Raw genomic sequence first — 21,117 nt, forward strand, 5'->3', positions numbered from 1 at the left:
TTCACAATCCAGTTTAACTGGCAGATGGAATTCTACTTATAACTACTAACAAACTGCCACTAATAAACAAATGACTGAACAAATGTTTAATGTTGATAAGTGAGTTTTCATAGCAACAAAACATATTAGCATTGATAGATCTGTTTCAGAAAAGAGGTATTATAGACATTTTCTTCTGTTTATCTTGCTATTTCTACATGAAGTTGCAGTAAGTATTGGGAGAAGAAAAAATGTGACCCAGAACTAACATCTTAAAGGAATCAGTCAAGATGCAATCGGGTTTAGAATTTTAATAAAGCAATTACAAACTAAGAACTAAATGTAGAATTTAAAATTTAATTATGAGCTCCTAGAAAAGATCCACACACTAAGTCCTCATACAAGTAGAGTTCATTTTCATGCAAGATTGGAGATTTTTGTTATTATTTTTAATATATTTCATTTGTAACATCAGAAGAGCTTCTGCATTTAGTTTTGTTTGCATCTCTTTAAGGTACAGACGAACAGGCTGCCAACTGATCATCTGGCCAAAAGGAATAATCCTTGTCTACTGAACCAATGCAAGTTCAGTCAGACTTGGTTATTACATGGAGATGTAAGGTTACGGGGGCAGCAGCAAACTAAACAAACCCAAAAAACAAAATATATTTTCCCTCTGCTGCAGCATCCTCTTTGAGTCTCCCTGTGGATCGTAGCATTTCAACTCCATGAACAAAAAGGAAGGACTATGTCAGTGGCATAAGATTCTGGAAATCTGGATTCAGAACTCAACCACATAGCACACTTCTCTTAGCTTAGACAAGAGCTAGGTATTAAAGTACTTAGTTGGATTAAAAAAAAACAAAAAAACCAAAACAGCTCTACACAACTCACTATCATCTATTGTAAGGATTTCCAGGTTCCAGAGAGGAGGTTACGAAGGCGAATTCACAAATGATCATCAAGGAATCAACAACCAATTTCAGCGCTGAGTACTTCAAACATTGTTACTGCGCTGTAAGTTTTCAAAGCATTGATGTTTCCCTAAGAATGTTAATAACCTCACCACAAAGCCTTGTACTGAGCTTTGGGCAGGCAGAGTTCAGCTTTCAAGTTTGTAAAGTTGAAGCTTCAGAACTGTCCCAAAGCCCACACTTCTGAATTTGTGTCAGTATTTCCCTGGCAGTTGGCAATACACTTACATAAATACAGATCCATCAAAATCAGATTCTCACTAATCTTCTTGAGCCATCACTGTCACGTATGCTTGGGTGATTTCACAGAATCATAGAATGGCCTGGGTTGGATTCTCTGCTTGGATTGATTTCTTTATCACAAAGAAAATAATGAAAACATTCATTTTTATAAATACAAAAGTCTGGGCTTTTACACACCTCTCCCCACGTGTAACAATACAGCTTCAGCGTGACCAAGAAAAAAAAACATTTTGTGGGATAATTTATATCAAGTATTTCTTCCTGTTCTGCTGCTGTAAGGGATCTAGCCTAAGGTCCCAAGTTCCTACAAGAACCTTAGTGTTTCTGTATGTGTGCACAGCCACATGTCTGAGGTCACTCATCTTTAAATAAGTAATAACAGTGGAAAGTAAAGCTTCTCTGCCTATTTTCACCCTCTACTCCCTTTTTTTCATTTTATATTTTCTTAACCTTATTGGTAAATAGCACTCATCACGGAAGTTTTGATAAGCACTTCCCACATATCTCTTAAGGTTGTGACAAAATTTTTCTAAAATTCAAAAGCACACACGAATGTTTCCAGAAGTACTTCTTCATTCTCACAGCCTTATCTCCAGACTCACAATGCAATCAACCCTTAATGTTTACACCCAAGGCCAGCAAAAAGCTTAAAAACCCACAAAGCTGCATGCATGCTTTCTTCCTTTTCAAAAAGGACACAACATTGCAAGGCTAAAACTAAGCATAAGCTTACGTACTATACCATATAAATTGTTTTCTACAAGAACTGACCTTGTGTTTGAACTAAAAATGCTTGGACACTGAACTGCTTAAATCCTGACAGCTCCAGTGAGGAAAACAAGTTACTCTCCTGCAAACTGGCAACATTTCCATAAGGCAGGCTACATCTTTGACTTACATGAATGCAAAAATTGTATCTTAACAATTAACAATCTTAACAAATCTTAGCAATTAAAAGTGCTCCTCCTTGAGCTTCCTCAAGTAGTACTCCAATAGCAAACAGGAACCACGTCACTGAACATTACTGAATAACTACACAGTGAAACACACAGCTAATGTCATTATGTACGGAGATACAACTGATTTCCAGTCCTTTTTTATACATCCACCACTACAGAGAAAACAACTAATCATTTTCCAACAACTAATTTGAGTTTTCTTTCAATGGTATCTGACAAAGTCCACTTAAGTTTAATCACAAAACACCTCTTGATCCTCCTCCATTCTGCTGTAATCCTGCATCATTCCTCACTTTGGTTTAGGTCAAGGATTTCAGCAGCCTGCGTGCAAACTCGTACTCTATGTCTGCTCCATAAAACTTGCATGGTAATAAAACAGTGAATAAACAACATACCTGATGTTCACTGGCTGCACTGGTTAAACGATGCACTCCTCCTGCTGTATTACCTCCAACACTGAGCATCATGACAACAAATTACATGGAAATACTGTGGCAAAGGACTACAAAAGTAATTCAGTTAGCTGACACCTATTAGAGGGACTGTTGGCCCAAAATGTTCATCCCCTACATATCCTTGGGAGCTAAACGAAAGCCTCTGGCTATGCAAAATAGTTAATGACTACTTCCCCTTTCCAATAACCTTCTGTACTTATATCTAGCAAAGATTTTTTTCTTTGCCAGTTATCTATCTGGACGGCATAAACATAGAACAATTTTTTTTTTCTGTTTTCATTTCTTCTGCTTCTGATCTGAAAAAAAAAAAGACTGTCTGAAAGCATCTATTCTTTTTTTTTCCAGTTATGTCTGTTGGTTTAATAAAACATATTGTCTTTTTCCCAGTCCTTGTTTCAATAATAGCTTTGGATCATCCTCTTAAGCCACCATCGTTACAGAAGCAGAAGGCACCTCCTCCCTCCCCAGCGACCATTTCCTAGGCTGTGACTGTTCACTTAAAGGAAATACAACAGCGTAGCACAAGGGCTAAAACAGAGGCACAGCATGTAATGCCTTAAGTCTTATATTGCATTTTGTCCACTTCCCTGTATCTCATTTATGACAAGAGATGAAATTAGCATGGTAAAAAGAGTGCCTTGATCAGACAGTTTTATTGGTGAGGGGTAGAAGTTAAAGAGCTTGCATAAGCATGAGCTACATGTGAACTCCTGGCATGTGAAGGCAAACGTGATGCTATATCTGATATGAACTATAAAACCACCCAATTACTGCTTTTTGAGCCCATCTAAGAACATGTGATAGTACTGTTATAAATTACAATTCTCTGTGACCTCCACTAGGTCCAAACACTACAACCTGACTCGCTAGATGCATGGCTGGATGAACTTATCTATGACTGCTGGTAATATTCTACAGAAGAAACAGCCAAGTGTCATGCAAAGAAGCAAAGACAAAAGAGCAGTAGAAGTTTCATCGGCAGAAGCAGCTTATAATTTGACCCTGATTCATATGCTTGTCTTATCTGCTACAGAAAATAATATTTGATTCTTATTATTGTCAACTCAGTAAGTAACAACTAAATAAATAATAACAAATTAGGTATTAGTTTTCTCTGCATCATGGAAGAAATGTTAATATATTATGAGATCTGCCATATCATGAAAGGAAATCAATACGTTTGTAATTTTGACTTGACTGAAGAACTAAGAGGAAATAATCAGTATGTTTCTGGTTATTTGGGAAATTTAATTCAAAAGGACTTGTAATATTTTACTATTGTATAAAAAAATACAGAAATATAGATTAAAAAGGCATTTCAAAATTCAGACTTCTGTGGCATGACCTCACACTGCTGTCTGCCTGGTACATTTCTGTTCAGAAATTGCCGGTTCACAGGAACCTTCTGTGTCTCAATCACCTTGACAGACAGAGGGTAACAGCTTACCCACAGGCACAAGGACTGCCTATAACATGGGGTGAGAGCTCCGGCACAGCGCACAGAGACATTCTGCTCACTAGGACCGAGGCCAGCTTCCAGGAGAAAACTAGATAGCTCATAAAAGATTTTCTTCACTACTTGGTAATTTAAGTTCTCCAGGTGAAGTGAAGATCTACACTGAGTCAATAGAGTACACAGCTTCACAGACCATACAATTTATTTTAAAGTACTGAGCAGCACACTTAACTGAACAAAACCTAGTTTTACTGCCCAGTCCTTTCAATTAATATGCAACATTCATGCCTTAAGCATACCCTTGAGTATTCCGTACTTCTCTGAGCCACAGCTTTGAAGATGTGTTGGTTTCCTATGCACTAATTTGACTTATATGCAGGCTGACTTCTACTCTGAGATTATTTCTGATATGAAGTCAATTCCAGATGCTCTGCGAATTGCTTTACTACCCCTATGATACGGACACCAAAAAAACAGAAGGATGTCATCAAATTAAAAGGCCACTGCTGTCATTCCCTAATAACTGGCACTGGTCAAAAATGCTTTTTTTTGTACACTAATCATGGCACAAGTGTCTTTCCTTGATAACGTGAAAGCTTAGAACCAAATCCAGAAACGACCTTACATTATTTCTTGTTATGCCTAGGTCCAAAGGCCTGCTGACTTGCCTGGAGCTGAGTTTGATGTGTGCCGTGGGCCTGGCAAAGATGCCTAATAGGCTCAAATGGTGAAAATTTCCTAAGAACATAAAATAAGCCTGTAAGAAACAATCAGAAATGCAAAAAAGGAAGTTATTAAAAGTTCTGAGATGAAAATAGAAAAAGGAGATTCTATCTCTAATACAGAGAACTGTAGAAGAAGCAGTAAACAAGGACAAAGGTTTTAGTTTTTAACACTTGATCCTATTTACTTCTGTCTTGATCCACATTTTTCACACCAAACCTCCAGCTTTTACATTTACAAGGGAAAGATCTGATACCTGAAATTCTTGAAACTGTTTCATATAATGTTCAGGTGGAATAGCCATATCCTATAACAGAACACCAAAAATTTCCCTTATCTCTAAGAGACTACTAGACAATTCTGAAAGCGTGAGTTTCTGCACTCACGATGAACAACTGACTTTACAACACCAACAACTACCACAGTCGTGATGGTGTAAGAAACGCAGCCGTCTGCTAGATTAGCAATGCCATAACAACAGTGTATGTAAACAACAGCACAATTCCTTCTTGCTGCCTGAATATTTGTGGAGTCCTAATTATGAGTCAAACTTTTTTTTTCCATTTTCATGTTGTATCTATACTATGACTAAAGTAAATGATTAAACAGTATAAAAAAAGAAGTGGGTAGCTTCAAGAAAGTCTGGCTGACGATCCATCTGTTGTGGTTCAGAACATGGAACAAAATTCCACTGAGGAGGCTTGACACGTTGTATAAAAGCACCCTTAAAACACATTTCCTGTCATGCCATCAGCTCTCATCAGACAGAGGGTATTTGTTTTGATTAACCTTTGGTATGAAACAAAACACCTGTTCTTGTCTTTTATCTCTGTCATATCAGAAACAGAGAATGCATAGCGAAGGAAGAGAGTAAAATAAGAAATTTGGAAAATGTGAAGTACTGACTAGAATGCTGAGAACAGCAAGAACATGACATGCATGACTTTCGAGAACTTTAAGAGAACATTTAATGCAAGTCGTTAAAAAGTGACAAATGTTCAGTAAAGCACATACATAATAACATTTCTATTAAAATCAAAGACATTAAGAATGAGTAAAACTAAAAAAACAATTGGTTTTAAAACAATCAGATCACATTATAAATAGTATTCTCTTAAAAATACCTTAAAAAACAAGCCACTTGCTGTATTGAAAAATAAACAAAATGTTATAATAAGTCAACATTTTTTCCCTAAATCTTTTCTTATTCAGAATACATAGATTTTGGATCCATGGAAACTCGACTGCAAATGTGTCATCTTTTTGACTCAGCTGACTAAGAGCACTGGAGAACTATCTGGCTGCTATGTGGAATGTTCAACTTTGTGAATTCGGAGACAACAGAGAAAAGCTTTCCAGTAAAGAAAGTTTCTGACAGAGTGAAAAAAAGTTGTTAAAAAAAAAAAAAAAAGTGTTAACTGTTTTTAATTTTAACATCTTTCAGCCAACCGTTTATTACTGCTATTGTCATTTTTTGACATTCTCTACCGTGACAATCACAGAAACAATTCAAAACCTTACTTATCAGACAGCTCTTTCTTACCATAAACTGATGCTTACTTGTGAAATCTGGGACAAAACATCACAATTTCAGATGCTGAATATCTAAGAAACTGCTGGAAGCTGCCAGGGATACACTACACAAAACAACGGAGTCACCACACGCTTCCTGGAAAGCGCTCATCTTCACGTGCAAGCCCAAAAGCATAAAATTTAAAGGGCCAAATCATGGGGGAGAAAAACACTTAAAAATGCTCAAATTGTTCACCAGCCTCCACTTCCTCCTTCCCCAAACCACCTGATATCTTTCCAGTGCTTTTTAAAGTACACTTCCTCCTTCTGTGAGTCAGTACTGCTATCTACCAACAGTATACAGAGATAACAGCTGGTCTGTAAGAGAACTACTGCTGAAGGTATCACAGAGGGTTATCATTACATTAAAAATCCTTAGTTTTTCAGCTTTTTCTTCCTCCTCAAATACTCGATTAAAACCGTGTTTGCTGACCTCAATGGGAAAACGCTTGGATCTCTAGTGCAATTTTATATAACCTTAATTCATGTTTATGCTATATCTGCTGATTAAAATTTCAAAATCACTATCATAAGGTAAAGCGATACTATGCTCCCATGATTTTTTTTAGGTATAAATAATATGAACACAGCCATGCGATATGTAGATCATAAAGGATGTTTTAAACGTTCTGCTGCCCCTCTTACCTCTGCTGCACAGCTTTTGTCTTAACTCTGAACAGATTTTTCATCAAACAAGTTCAGAGTGTTTACTGATATCAAAAAGTACATATTCATGATTTAAAAAATGTAATGAAGCATACTGTTTTGTGAACTTCATTTTAAAAATACTTCTCAGTTTGACACGAATTAACCAAACCCATCCTACCATCGTAAGTAACAGACGACTCGATACCTAAGTAATTCCACTGCATGTTCTGGTGGCATTCACCAGAACGCAAACGCTTCTTTACGCTTCTGAAGACTGACCTGTCTGTACAGATCAGCTGAACAGAACTACGGAACCTCGCGCACTAGAGCCTGCTAATCACTAAGTCCACCATACACGCATACATTCTGCTGCGACAGCCTGCTCTTTGTTTGCTTGCTCGCTTTTTTAACCCGGGTTTAAACGCAGAAGGCACGAAGCAGCCCGAGCCCGGGTGCCGGCCGCCTCCCACCGAGCAGCGCCCCCGCCCGCACCGCCTCAGCCCCCGCCCGCCCGGGGCCGCCCCGCCTTCCCCCCCCCCGGCCGAATCCCCGCCTCGGCAGCACCGCCACCATCGCCGAACCGGGCGGGGCACCGCGGAACGAACGCACGGGGCCGCCGCCCACCGCAGAAAGCGAACCACGCACCTGAGTGCTGCGGCGTGATCCGCTCGGCGCTGCCTTCCCGGCCTCCGGGGGGAGAGGAGAGGAGAGGGGGCGGCCCCGGCCGTTGGGCGCGAGGAGCGCGGCCGTTGGGCGCGAGGAGCGCGGCCGTTGGGCGCGTGGCGCTGACCGCGCGCGGCCGCCTGAGGAGCAGCGGCAGTGGAGCCGGGCGGGCGGCGGTGGGTGCTCCGAGCAGGTGGCTCTGCAGCACGGGGCGGTCTTACAGTGCAGAGGGGAGCACGGGATGGCATGGGTTGAGTGGAAGGGACCTTAAAGCCCATCCAGCTCCAAGCCCTGCCGTGGGCGGGGCTGCCACCCCACAGATCAGGCTGCCCAGGGCCCCACCCAACCCGGCCTTGGGTACCTCTAGGGATGGGGCATCCACAGCTGCTCTGGGAAGAAGTAATGGCAGACAGGTGCCACAGTCACTGAACTTGACATACAAGCAGAGGCGGGTTTCTGGTACCAAAGTTTTACGTGGAAGAAGAAAAACGGAACATCTGTGACAGAAGAGGAGGGCTAAGGCACAAAAAGCCCAAGGACCCTCAGCCGGCAGCTCGGCTACCAGTGAGGTGGATGAACTCAAGTCATGTTTGGGCACCAACAGATGTGTTTGGCAGTCACAAGAAGCAGGACCTGAAGCGCTGTGAGTGGGTGCGGCTGCCAGGAGGGCCTTGTGAGGGAGGCGAGAGAAGAGCAGCCTTTGATATAAACCAGAACTGACAGCGTCTGAACTGAGAACGAGCTCCAGAAAGAAGGGAGCGGAGATCCAAGGATACCAGTTGCAACTGTGATGTGCAAGGAATACCAGAACAGCTCAGCAGGGCTCACTGATCAAAAAGCAATGCCAAAGGGCTAACACTAATGGCAATTCTGTCTGGCCACAGTCATCAGTGTGACAGAGCTGATGCTGCAGGTGCCTGAAGAAACAGATCTTTTATTTTCTCTGAGAGCCAGGTATAGACAGTGAGCTTTGCTCATGCATAAAGAGCAAAATTAGTGCAGCTGATAGCAGCTAGTAACATAAACGAACAATGACGATGTATAGCTTTCACTTTAGATAAACATTTTTTTTTAACACAGGATTCTAGTGAATTTTTAACTATATCGCTGCAGAGTGAAATAATTACTTTTTACATTAGTCCAATCAGAACTAAAAGCTTCAAATTGTTATTATATCAAGTGAAAAGTTAATAAAATTTAGTTGCCCTACTAACCACTTGATTACAATTCAGAAAAAAAATATAATGCATTAAAAAGCACACATAAAAAAAAAGTAGAAAATTGAACAACAGAGGGAGACAGGGACATGTGGAATCAGAACATATTCCAAAGAACAATGTAGAAACATGGAAATGTTTTTACTCTGGCTACAAAGAGCTGGCTCAATATTCAACTGTTGCAATCTTGAAGCAAAGCAATAATTTGGAATCTTTCCTCAGCCAGTTGCCGTATGACCAGAGAATACTTTTAACTTATTTCCTCAGTTACACCTTTCATAGTTTCCCACATGCATCTCCCAGATCGTAAACATGCCACATGCCCTCCGTTACACACTGAAGAGCGTTACGTACACGGGCCACAGGGGACAGGAGGGTGCTCTCTTTACCAGTGCAAGTGGCCATGACCATTGCATCACCTGCACATTTCTAGGAAACCTTCATTATTCTAGGTACTAAAAAAAGTCAACAACAACCGTCCTTGGAGAAGGCAGAAATGAGACCTCGCTGCACCTCCATTTCTCAGTCTGTATGGTGACAAGATGCTACCTACTCCCATACCAACAGTTACTGAGTGGAAAGGGAGTTCGCATCTATTTCACTTATTAAGTGGATAATGACTCTATAATGCTGTCCTGAAGCCAAGCAACAAATAAATATTATAATGTGCAGACCGAATAACTTCCTTGGAATCTAAAAACATTACTATGCATAATTCCTTCATAATGGTTATAAATAGACCAGAGGAACATACAAAAACAACATGCTACTGAGCAACATGATTCTAATCAACTGTGTATGACGTTTCTTTGCTATTTGGGTTTAGCTTTCAACAACATTCTAACATAGCTTTTCATTTTTCAGATAATACCTTGCTTCAGTAATTTGAAAGCACAAAACACCTAAGGTCACAACTACTAATACTCTTACAGAAGTCATCCCATATTAAAAAAAAAAAAAACTTGCAGAAATAGAAAAAACACACATAAAAACACATGGATAGTACCATTAATTCATCTCTAGTGCAACAACCTGAAAAAAAAAAAAAAAACAAACCAAATAATATTTGTATTGTTCAGAAAAGTAAATTTGCATGTTAAAGCATGCAAAGTCTGTAACTGAAACGAGCTCTGGAGTTCAGATCTCAGCTTGTGATTCACTGCTGGAACTTGGGAAAGAATTACCTTTGATGTCATCATTCCTTTCTGCTTATATAATGATAATGATACCTCATAGGACCGTTTACACAAAATTTTCAAGCTGCTACTTATGATTATTTGGTAAAGTGTTAACCTAACACACATGTAAGGAAAAAAAAACAACCTTTATGCATTCTCAAAGATGATTATGACCATAATTATTAATGCTGCATGCACAAGTATAATAGTTCCTCACCTGCTGAGGCATGATGCTAATGTAACATAATGGGTATCTGAAAGGTAAGGCATGGCATGGCATCTTGCTTTGGCCAAGTTACAAGTCTTAATGCATGGAAACCATGCTAGAAAATGAAATGCTAGAAGAAAACTATGCTAGCAAGCACAGCTGTGAAATGCCTTTACAAGTCCCATTTAGAATCAGCTTGAATGAGTTGGTCTTTGCACTGTGACTTGCTAGCTCTGCTGTTAGGCTGCAGCAGATCCAGTGAGGTCAAGAAAAAGCAGCAGGAGTCTCAGAACATAGAACCAAGGAAGCAGCTGCAGCTATCCTGAGGCAGAGGAGGAAGTGAGGAAGAAGCAGGAGTCCTGGTGAGAATAGGAGGACACCAAGCTAGATCCAGGGAGAAATGTCATTGCCAATTGTCTTGTGCAAGGTTCCACCCAGAAGGAACTGGGAACCTAGTGTGGACTAGGCAAAGGACTTTAAGGGACCTTTCTCCTCAAGATAGAGCAAGGTTTTATTCTAGCAAATACAAGCATATTAAGGAAGTGAATAATTGAGATGACTTTAAAAGGCTCCTGGAACAGGAAAAACCTATAAACAATATTGAACGACACATCTTTGAAATAATCCTTTTACTCCCAGAATAATGCTTCCCAAATCTGCTTCTTCAGAATAGTACTTATTAAAAACAAACAAACACAGAAGAGGGATAAAGGGAAGGCCAGGGCTACATTTCCCATGTTAAGGTAAAAACACTTTAAAAACATTACCTTACTCTTTAAATTTCTTCTGCACTTACGCATAGAGAATCATTGCCTGTGCTTCTGAACATTGGAGGTTTTGTGGTTTTACTGTTTGCACTGTTTTTGTGCCAGCTGAAATAGCATTTCATAACAGGGTCAGCACAATTCTGTAGTCAGGAAAAAATTCAATTGATTGGTGTGCCAGTGGCTGAAAGACAACACATCCTACTCATTCTGTCCTGGTGCTCAGGGGCAGCCAACCAGTGAAAACATATGTATACCTGTTAGGTGCATCGCAAAGCTAAAAACACATGTACTTCCTGCTGTAGGTAACAGAGAGTGCTGAGCTGCAGTTAGCAGTGATATGTTCTTCTCATCTTCAATTTGGGCAAAAAATTCACCCTGTCCATTCCCCAGAGGAGTTCTCAGAATAGCCAGCCATCTGTCTTTGGCCAGTACTACCTTTTGCAGAGGTGGGAAGAAGGTGAAGAAGAAGCTACAGACAAAGAGCTATGATGGGAGGGCAAGAGATGTGGCAGCGCAGGGTGACAGCAGCAGCCCAGGACAGAAGGCGCCGAGCTGGTACGCTGCAGGCTGTGAATGGCCCTTCAGGCTGAGGGGTCTGACTGACAGGGCTTGCAGCACAGCACGTTAGGATCAATTGATTCACTTAAGGCAATGTCAGATCAGAAAAAAGCCCTAGAGTGCTTCAACATAATAAGGATTTCCCTAACAAACAAAAAAGGGATTGCTATTAGCATATCAAACAAAAGCACAGGTTTGATTTTATTAAGCAGTGTGTGTGTGGGGGGGGGGGAGAGCAAAACACCACCACCTAAAGATTCACATAAATACCTAGTTTTCTTGCTCCAGTAGTGGACTTTCAGTACAGCCCTGAGGCTGTAAAGATCATTATCATCTCTGCTAAAGGTTATAGCAGTGTAGCGCTGCCCAGAAAAGATGAGGCTCATGTTCACGCTTGTTCACACTCTGTTGCACCTACAAATATCAATACTTTAAAATTACCATACAGCCTAAGTATTTTATGACTCTTAAAGACCAGACACAGTAGCAATAATGAAGAGTAAAAGGAAATCATAGTTTCCATAATGAAGACCAAATTCCTTTCTTTTGAGCATGAAATGGCTTTAGAAATCAAGCATTAACATTGGTACATTTTTACTCTTGTCTCTGAGGAAATCTGCCTGCCCGTCAGTCCCTCCTTGAACTATTCAGTCAGCCAGTTACACACGTTTCATGGAATATCAAAGGTCTGAAATTACTAAAAGCTTCACAAAACCTGTAAAGATGAATACGGAAAAGGTTCCAAAGTTGTTGTTCTTGCTGTCAGAAGGGATCTGACACAAGTGACAGCAATTCACGCTGCCTGTTGTTCCAGGTCTACTGGCTGTGCACCGGCACACGTGCTCCCAGCAGCACCTACCCTGCTCCGCGCCTGCGGCGTGCTGGGAGCAAGCTGCGAGGGAGAGGGGGAGGCAAGGAGGCCGCTGCCAGGGGTTTAGGAGCACAGGGCACTGCTGCTTGGCGATGCTCAGGAGTGGTCTTTTTTTTTTTTTTTCTATTCCCCTATGCCCAAATCCTAAAATGCTGTAATACTCACTGAAATCAATCAGGATCTAGCAATGTTTACTGTGATCTGAAAAGTTTTCATTTTAGTGTTCCTCAGATACCGGCACCATTTATCTCACTGTAGTTAACTCCTTACTAAAGCACTTGTTTCTAAAATCTCCCCCAAAAGTAAGTTTCTAGAACATGTTATACACACAGCATACTTCTTAAAACAAAAATAAAGTAACTACCTTTCAAAAAAACAAATATAATTAACATACCTGTATTTTGGTTGCAGTTAAAATACAACTTACTGTAAAACAAACTACAGTGAAACATATTTGTGGCATTCAACATATTAAAATCAGATGATGTTTCTAACATAAAAGTGACATTTAAGTGAATGACTTCTACAGTGTACATCCCCATATGTCCTCAGTGTTCAAATGTTCTGTGAAAATATACCAGCATGGAAGCCCACAGACATTCCTTTTGGGGCACTTAAAAAATTCTATTAATAACTAATGAATTACATTGATACACTGTGATATTTTGATACATTGCTCTTCCCGCTATGAAATGAAATGCAAAACTATACCATGAATGAGCAACACAAGATGTTCCCTGAAGGGCTGTAGTGGTGTGGGTAACACATTGCTTTCTCCCCAGAGGTGAAGCACGTCTCATCCTCAGTACTTCCAGTCTCACTCGTCTACAGAGCTACTGACTATTCCCAGAACAAAGTATCTCATATTCACAATTTTTTTTATGTGCTATGGGACTTAAAAAAGCAAAGCAAAACAAAAACCCATTGTTCAAGCAAACATAAATCAAAACCTGAAAGTAGAAGAAATGAATACAAATCAATTCATCTGAAAGAAAAAAAAATAAAGCAGCTCTAACATTGGAATTCTAGTGCATCTACCTGTTAGAAAACACAGTAAAGTAAGCAGTCAATTTAAGTTTCACTGATTTAGATGTAGCAGGCCCATTGACTTTAATGAAGGCAGGATTTTAGTATGACTTGAATCTGGAAAAATCACAGTAGTATTCTTGCAGGGTAGGACAGGGCAGAGTGCTGCATGACTGAAAGGGTAAGAAGCACACCTGAGAAGTTACCAAGCTACACAAGCCGTATTTTGATGGAATCCAGCACAACACAGCGCTATATATTGTGTTGAAGGCTTTTTTTGTATTGATCATTATTAGAATCTGTTATTACTGCTTTTATTCAAATTGTACATTGATAATGTACATCATTGATAATGTGTTATTATATCCTTCTTTATATCGGAAGTAACCAATGTCCTAAATTAAGCAAAGAAACAAGCTTGTAGGTGAATACAGGGTTGTTCACACGGTGATTAATTGCAGGGAAGTATTTATCATCCTGTGGACTATTTTAGTTCAAAACGCCAAGCGGACATTTTCTAAGATTTTAACCAAGGTTAACATTAGTGGTTTGGTTTTATTTTTCTTATTACTTATTTATTTTTCCTCTTTGGACACAAATTGGAAAGGGATTCAATAGCTTAAGAATACACAGTTTTACTTATTTAAATTTACAAAAGTAATTATTACAGTATGTACACTATCCAGTAGTTTATAGGTAGTAGAGATCTGGGAAAGCTGCAGCATAGGTGCAACTCACTCAACCATATGCTGCTTTCCTTAAGTAACTCATTATACAAAAAAATAAATATCTTGTGACGGATTGTTTTGACAGCTAAAAAAGATTGAAATTTTTTGAATGCATTTGACTGAAAGGCAAAAATGTTAGATAGATGTTAATTCAACAGATGTCTCGTTTTGCATCATCAGCCTGAAACGCAATTTCTAGCAAGTCTCACTTATGTATCACAACACAAAATCCTATGAGTTCCATACAGATATGCCTTCCACAAACTTCAAATGAGCCATTCTCATTCAAAGAGAAGGAGAATTACTGTGAGAAGATGGTACCACCTGCTTGTAACTCTGATCAAGTAAATAAACACATCCGAGGATAATAAAGCTGGTACCCTATCATTTCCATTACAGTCTGGAACAAAAGAAAATTATTGGAGACGGGATGTTAAAAGCATTAATTTACATGAGAGTAATAAACTAGAAGATCTCCGAAAATCTATACAGAGCTTCCAAATCTAATTATCATATGGCTAACTATGTATTTTTTAATTTTTCTTTGCTTATCTGAAACACAAGCCATACTTCATATATATATTTCTGCAAAAGAGCGTTTTGTTCTGGTTATGTGTTGGATACAGAAGAAACTGGAGTTAACTGTGACTTAACTAAAGTTAGCACTGTTACCTCCAATCTTAGAATGCTTTGGAATTCAGTCATCATCATAAACATTTTTGATGGTTTCATGGCTTCAGTGGGTTGCAGAGCATAAAAGAAGCTTAACACAGTGGAGACATTTTTCTAAAATCAGCACAACACAGTGGGATATATCCATTCTGGCTCTCACGATTGGCAAAAACTCTTCTGTTCATATTTATATTGAATTTACATGTTGTACTATTGTTCCAATTTTACAGTAGAGGAAACAGAAATTAAATTGATCAAAATACCTAGGAGATCAAGAAATAGTTACTGTTCCTTTAGAAAAAAAAAAAACCCTGAGAAGCTTGAAAACCTGTTGTTAGAGTGAGTTTGCTAGCACTACTTGATCTCAAAATAATGGGGATCAACTATATTTACTTACTTAATAGATATGAGACAAATATAATTCATGAAAGGGTACTTGTAATTACGCTCTCTGGTTTATATGCTTACATAAATTACGCTGTTTTAGTTGTGATCTGCACATTGAGGCAAGACAATGCAGTTGTGAAATAGGACACAGACATAAAATTTACAGTTTTGAAAACTGAAAGCATTCTTCCCCAGGAATAACATTCAGCTGAACAAAATTCTTTAGCAAGTTTGTCACCCTTCAGCAAGTAGAACTGTGTTATTTCATTCCCCTGACTCAGTTCCAATTCCTTTTTTTTTTTTTTTTTTTTTTTTTAAGAAGCATTTCTGTTGGATCTATTACATTTTCTGTTAATTGCATATCCCATTTTTGATTAAGAAATAATATGGCAAAACATAATTTATACAAACCAAAAAATACCAATGATAACACAACAAATTCTGGAAGACAAAATAGTCTATTCTCAAGATATATTTTCTTTAACATAAAATGAACAGAGTAGAAAAATTTTAAGTACATTCTGACTATTCAAAAACAAATTTCTCATGAACCAAAATTAGAAGTCAGATTAAAGGAGTTTCTTCCTTTGGTAAAGTCATCCCCTGAAGTGACATAAAAAAGGTTTTGAAATTTACTGAATTTCTTTTAAAACAAAGAGAGGTAAAAAAAACATAAGGAGACTGTAAGCTAAAAAAGTAGGAAATCAGAGTAAACAACAACCCCCAAGGAACTGTTTTGCCTAAATGTATTAAGTATGTTATGGTACTACCTCAAGCACAGTATATTTTTGCCTAGTATACCTTTACAATAGAAAGAAGACAAATGAAAACATGGAGTCAGAGCAGTCTTCCCACAAGCAGTAAATCATCACTGCGTGTCAAAAATCTGCTTATGGTTCATACTCATGATCTGGTCATTGGTGCTTCATACACATGGCTGTTTTTCAAACATGCTTATTAGGCTCTGTGGAATTGCCATCAAATATTTGAGAGAGATGTCAAACTCGTGCGAGCACCTACCATCAACTGATGTTTACAAATTTGACTCCATCTATTTAAGTTAGCAGAAATCTCACCAGAGCACTGAAAAATATTCCTATTGAAGGTATTCTCTATTGTTACATTTTGTTTGACTAGCGTAACAATTCAACAATACTATTTACATTTTGCATACTATTCTGCTGTATATAATTAATACAGAATAATAAATCTTTGCATATGTACCATGTGGCATTTGATTAAAAAAAAAAACACCAAAAAACAAAACAAACAAACAAAAAAAACCAATTGGGCTTAAATTAAAAGAAAACCCTCTTGCTTCTGGATTGACATAAAGTAAAAGATGGCATTCAGCAATGGATCAGTTGAAGGCATTTCTAGAGATCCTTTGAAGAGAAGATAACAGCAGTGTCTCAGTATCCCTATTACCCATGGGGGGTTGCTCTTGCATTTTCATTGACATGTCAATTACTTGGAAGGGGAGCAGGAATAAAGCCTGAGGGTGTTGAGTTATAAATTAGGACACTCAAGTTGACACGGAGATTAGCTCAGTCTTTGAGGAAAGAAGAAAGACAGAGTCCTGCAGAATACCCGCTATCAACTGACTCTCCTTTCACCTCAGAGTGGTGTTTTGAGACATTTTCCAAAACAATGAAAAAATTCCTGTCCTGTCATACGTCTTGCTCTGACGAACACAAAAGGAATTACTCTCCCCAAGTTTAAACTAACACAAAAATAAAATCCAAATCCAACAAAAAAATTATTATTCTGCTCAAGAGAACTCTCCTGTATCCTCCCATCTACTAAATTTAAACTAAACCCAAATATCTATACTAAAAATAAGAGTACAAAATGCTAAACTGCATTATGCATTCTACATGTTGTGAACAACCACAGCCTTAAAAAACAAAGAAAAGGCCCATAAAGCAAATCTGTTGACCTAAAAACAGCACTACGTACTTTAATATTAGAATGAGGTTCACAAACCCTTTGTTTCTAGTACAGATATCAAAGTAGCAGGTCCTTTTCCTCCCTTTTCCTCAAACTTCTCATCTGTCAATGGAGATAATGACACTTACATCTTCCTGCAGAAACACTGTTCAACTGACTGACAAAGCAGGGAATGCAATAACTAAGTATCATTGTTGTAACCAGTTGAAAAGTTACATTATATGGAGAAGTGCCATGGCACAAACTATTTGTGGGACATTTTGATGTTGAGAAAGATGTGTTGATAAGGCCCCTTAAATTCTAGGGAACACAAGCAGACCATACCATTTCCAATCAAGCCATTAAGCCTGGCATGAACGTTTCCCAGAACCACATTTCTTTTCCTGTTTTCACGGATTCAACGCAGAGAAATACTATCTCCTAAATATACTTCACTTTCCAGAGATCACTCAAATCTTCAGACTTTTTCCAACACAGAGTCTTTGTAATGTAAGCAGTTTCTTAAACTTACGTTTTCATTCACACTTAAAAATGTTGGATGTACTCAGTGACACTGAGGGACATGCAGTGGCCTCAAAAAGAAGTTACAGCAAAAAGCAGCATAAAATCAAAACCTGGAATTAGAAGTTAAGTTATTGAATACTGGAGATAAGTACTTCACTCAGTGGTACAGTGGATAAGATTCTTAAAATGCTGCCCCTTGATCAGGCAGTTGATAACCACTTTTTTCCATGCAGCTCCTTCAACAAAATAGACGACTCAGTTGTTTTTTTTTATATTCAGGAACCAGATTCTGGACAGTATGACACCTTGATACTGGGCAAGCATTGCGTCATTCAGAAGGAAGATTCCACTGAGGACAGCTGAAGTTTCAGTACAAGCCATTTCTGCTGAAATCAATTGAATGGAGACCACAGCTGAACTACTTTTTTTGTCTGTCCATCTAAGAACTACATTCTCAACCTACATTATCTTTAAAATTAAACTGATAGTAAACCATTATTGAAAAATGCATACAAGTATGAATTAGAAGTCAGTTATATTTGATAGAAACAGACATTTCTTTTTTGGAAAGCTGAACAAAAAGGACTGCGTTGTTATCAAATTCTATAGCATCAAACAGGCCTATTTTGTCAGTCCTCAGCGCTTTTTAGTATTTTGTTGCATATTTAAACAGTATTAATATTTAAACAAATATTTTATCCTTAAGATTATTGTCATAGGTACAACTTCTACAGGATGGTTACTCTAAAAATTGGACATCTGCTTATACTGCTAGACTGAACTTAGAAGTGCTAACAAAACCGGGAATGAAAAACAGTTCATTTTATTTTCACTTCCATGTTCGTAAGTTTGAAGCTGACAGAAGCTTAATGCTATATACTGAGTACTATCCTCATTCTAGCAAAAGTACATGTATCTACTTTATGACAAAATCATTAGAATGGTAGATGTTGTTTGCATAGAATTCATTTCTCACAAAGAAAAATGCAAAACAAATAAACAAAACCATGTAACTGTTAATAATTAACCATCATGACAAGAACTTATCAACATGACGTACTTGAACTATAAAACATCAGAATGGTACTAGTCCTAAAGCATTCTGATGACTCTATCCTCAGCTGCATTGTTTTCATCTGACTCAGGATATACAGTTATCTACATTAATAGGAACATTACAGACAGTTTTTCACCTGCAAAGTAAAAACAAATCAAATTAATATCACATTCTGTTCTGTCTACTGAATTTACCAGCATCTGCAGAAGTTTCAAAACACCTATACTTTTACTTTTCTGGATCCTGCCTCTCTCTTTATCAATACAGTCATTCTCCCAACCCCAACGACTGGAGCTCAATTTGGCCTTGTATTTTATTTCACACAGTTCAGAGAAAAATGAAAGTTAAAGTTACTGTACCTTAACAAACGTACCTAAAGTGGCACTACTTTTGCATGCATGAAAGCTCAAAGCCTCAACAACTCCCATGAGCGATTACTCTTCTAACACTAATTAGGTATTTGCTAATTAGTGTCTGATGTGTGAAATGAAAAACATTTTGAAGCTGAAATGGATAGGGTCTATAAAGATAGCAGCGCTATCCCAATTCCCTTTTTTCTGTTATCATATTTCATAAATATTAATAAGATCACATGATACTACCCCTTCTATAAAATTATCTTTCTGAAAGAGGCCTATTGTTTGGTATAATGGGACTGTGTCAATATTTTGCATTTAGTGTAAAGCACTCAATGGAGGGAAATGTTTTCTCTCAGTGTTAAAGAGATGTCACATTTCATGCATCATTTTTATGCTGCATTAACTGGTCCCCCTTTTTAGCAGTTTTTCTTTATTGCACTGAAACAAAGAATGCAGAACAGCATTGAATAATTCTGAATAATCTTGCTAAGTTTGTCTCTTTTCAAATAAAATATAAATGATGAATCAATTCACTTCCTAATAGATATTGAGAACCTCAGGTTAGTGGGCCTGCTGCTCATTTCTGCAAAAGGGTCTGGAGCGTTAGAATATTTGAAATGTAACAGTGACCTGAAAAGTTACTTATAAATTTATGATACAGAATATTAATATCTAGATCCAGGAACAAATTTCAAAGAAAAAAATCATTTAAATGAACCAGGTAAATAACTAAAGATGAAGAACTTAATTCTGACCCGGACTACCCAACTGCTGTCTTCTTTTAACCACTCACCTGCAAATGCTGGATATATCACAAATGGCATCTAATCACCAGATTGATACAGAAATTTTAAACGATAGTTAAGCATGAGTTGACTAAGGTGACATTGAAACATAATAATGACTACATTATCACTTTCCTCAGGCTGACATTTTGTGATTATAATAATACTGATCAAGATGATTAAAACGATAATAAAAGGCAAGTTCTAAGAAACAGAATAAAACAGACGCAGGCACGGTATGTGAAGCTACAATTTTGCATTACACTTTTTGAATGAAATTTCATTTCAGCCTGAAGTTATACAGTATATTAGTCCCAAAGGTGTCTCAGAAATAGATACTGCCTTTTCCACCAATACAAAATGCTTTTTATTTTACGCAGATTCAATGGAAGAATTAGTCCACCAGTATGTATTTATCCTGAGACAGTAGTTTACATTTCCCATTAGTTTGATCTTTAGCTAACTTTCGTAATTAAAGCATCACATTATTATCCACACTGATATGCAGGAGCAAATTCTGATCACACTTAAATTTATTTGCTTAATGATGTAAACATATTAATGCCAGCAGCAACAGCTATGCCCTATACCTTTAATTGCTACTCCTTTCTTAACAAACATTATGGGTTGTCTTCTAAAAATAGCTGAAATATTTTGCCATTTACACCACTAAAGACAGCTTTTCTAACAGATAGTGATGGGGATGCAAAACAAATCAATATGCTACTGATTAAACGTACGTTCAAGTACACACTGGTGGACAGATACTTCATACCGAAGATGACGACTTTTTCTGTGATTACACTGATAATCAAGGACACATCAAGGACAGACTGAATGACAAGATACAGCTCGCCTTGCCCTAGGATTCATTCTCCTTCCGAGTCCATGGTATGGTCGACAGAAGTCACCAAAGGCAACTTCATTGTAAAGAGCACCGAGTTCTCTCCTTTGCCAATGAACGCAGTACGCATTGGCTGCTTTACTTCCAGACTGAGGTCTTGTTTTGCTGGACAAGATGGGTTGTGCTGTCAGCTGCCAAGTGACATGAGATAAAATTCTTGGGAATAATTAAACTTTATATTTGTGAGTTCTGCACATATTAATCTAGTTGCTTTCTACCAATACTACAAAGAAGTGAAAAAGCCATTACTTGTTTGTTTCTTTGATCTGCAAAT

At 38.1% G+C, this 21,117-nt stretch overlaps 1 protein-coding gene across 15 annotated transcripts in view; it reads right to left on the reverse strand.

The window, feature by feature from the left end:
- Positions 1 to 21,117, reverse strand: part of TENM2 (teneurin transmembrane protein 2) — a 616,658-nt gene that overhangs the window by 332,167 nt on the left and 263,374 nt on the right. The window contains exon 1 of one of the 15 annotated variants that reach the window (XM_021410402.1): positions 7,655 to 7,889. The exons of 13 other annotated variants lie outside the window; for them this stretch is intronic. The gene's annotated coding sequence lies outside the window, so the exon portion shown is untranslated. Of the gene's footprint in view, positions 1 to 7,654; positions 7,890 to 21,117 lie in introns of those variants that run through there. One more of the 15 variants, XM_021410401.1, reaches the window with a different exon arrangement.

Source organism: Numida meleagris, chromosome 12 (assembly GCF_002078875.1).
Source record: "Numida meleagris isolate 19003 breed g44 Domestic line chromosome 12, NumMel1.0, whole genome shotgun sequence".
Taxonomy (NCBI): domain Eukaryota; kingdom Metazoa; phylum Chordata; class Aves; order Galliformes; family Numididae; genus Numida; species Numida meleagris.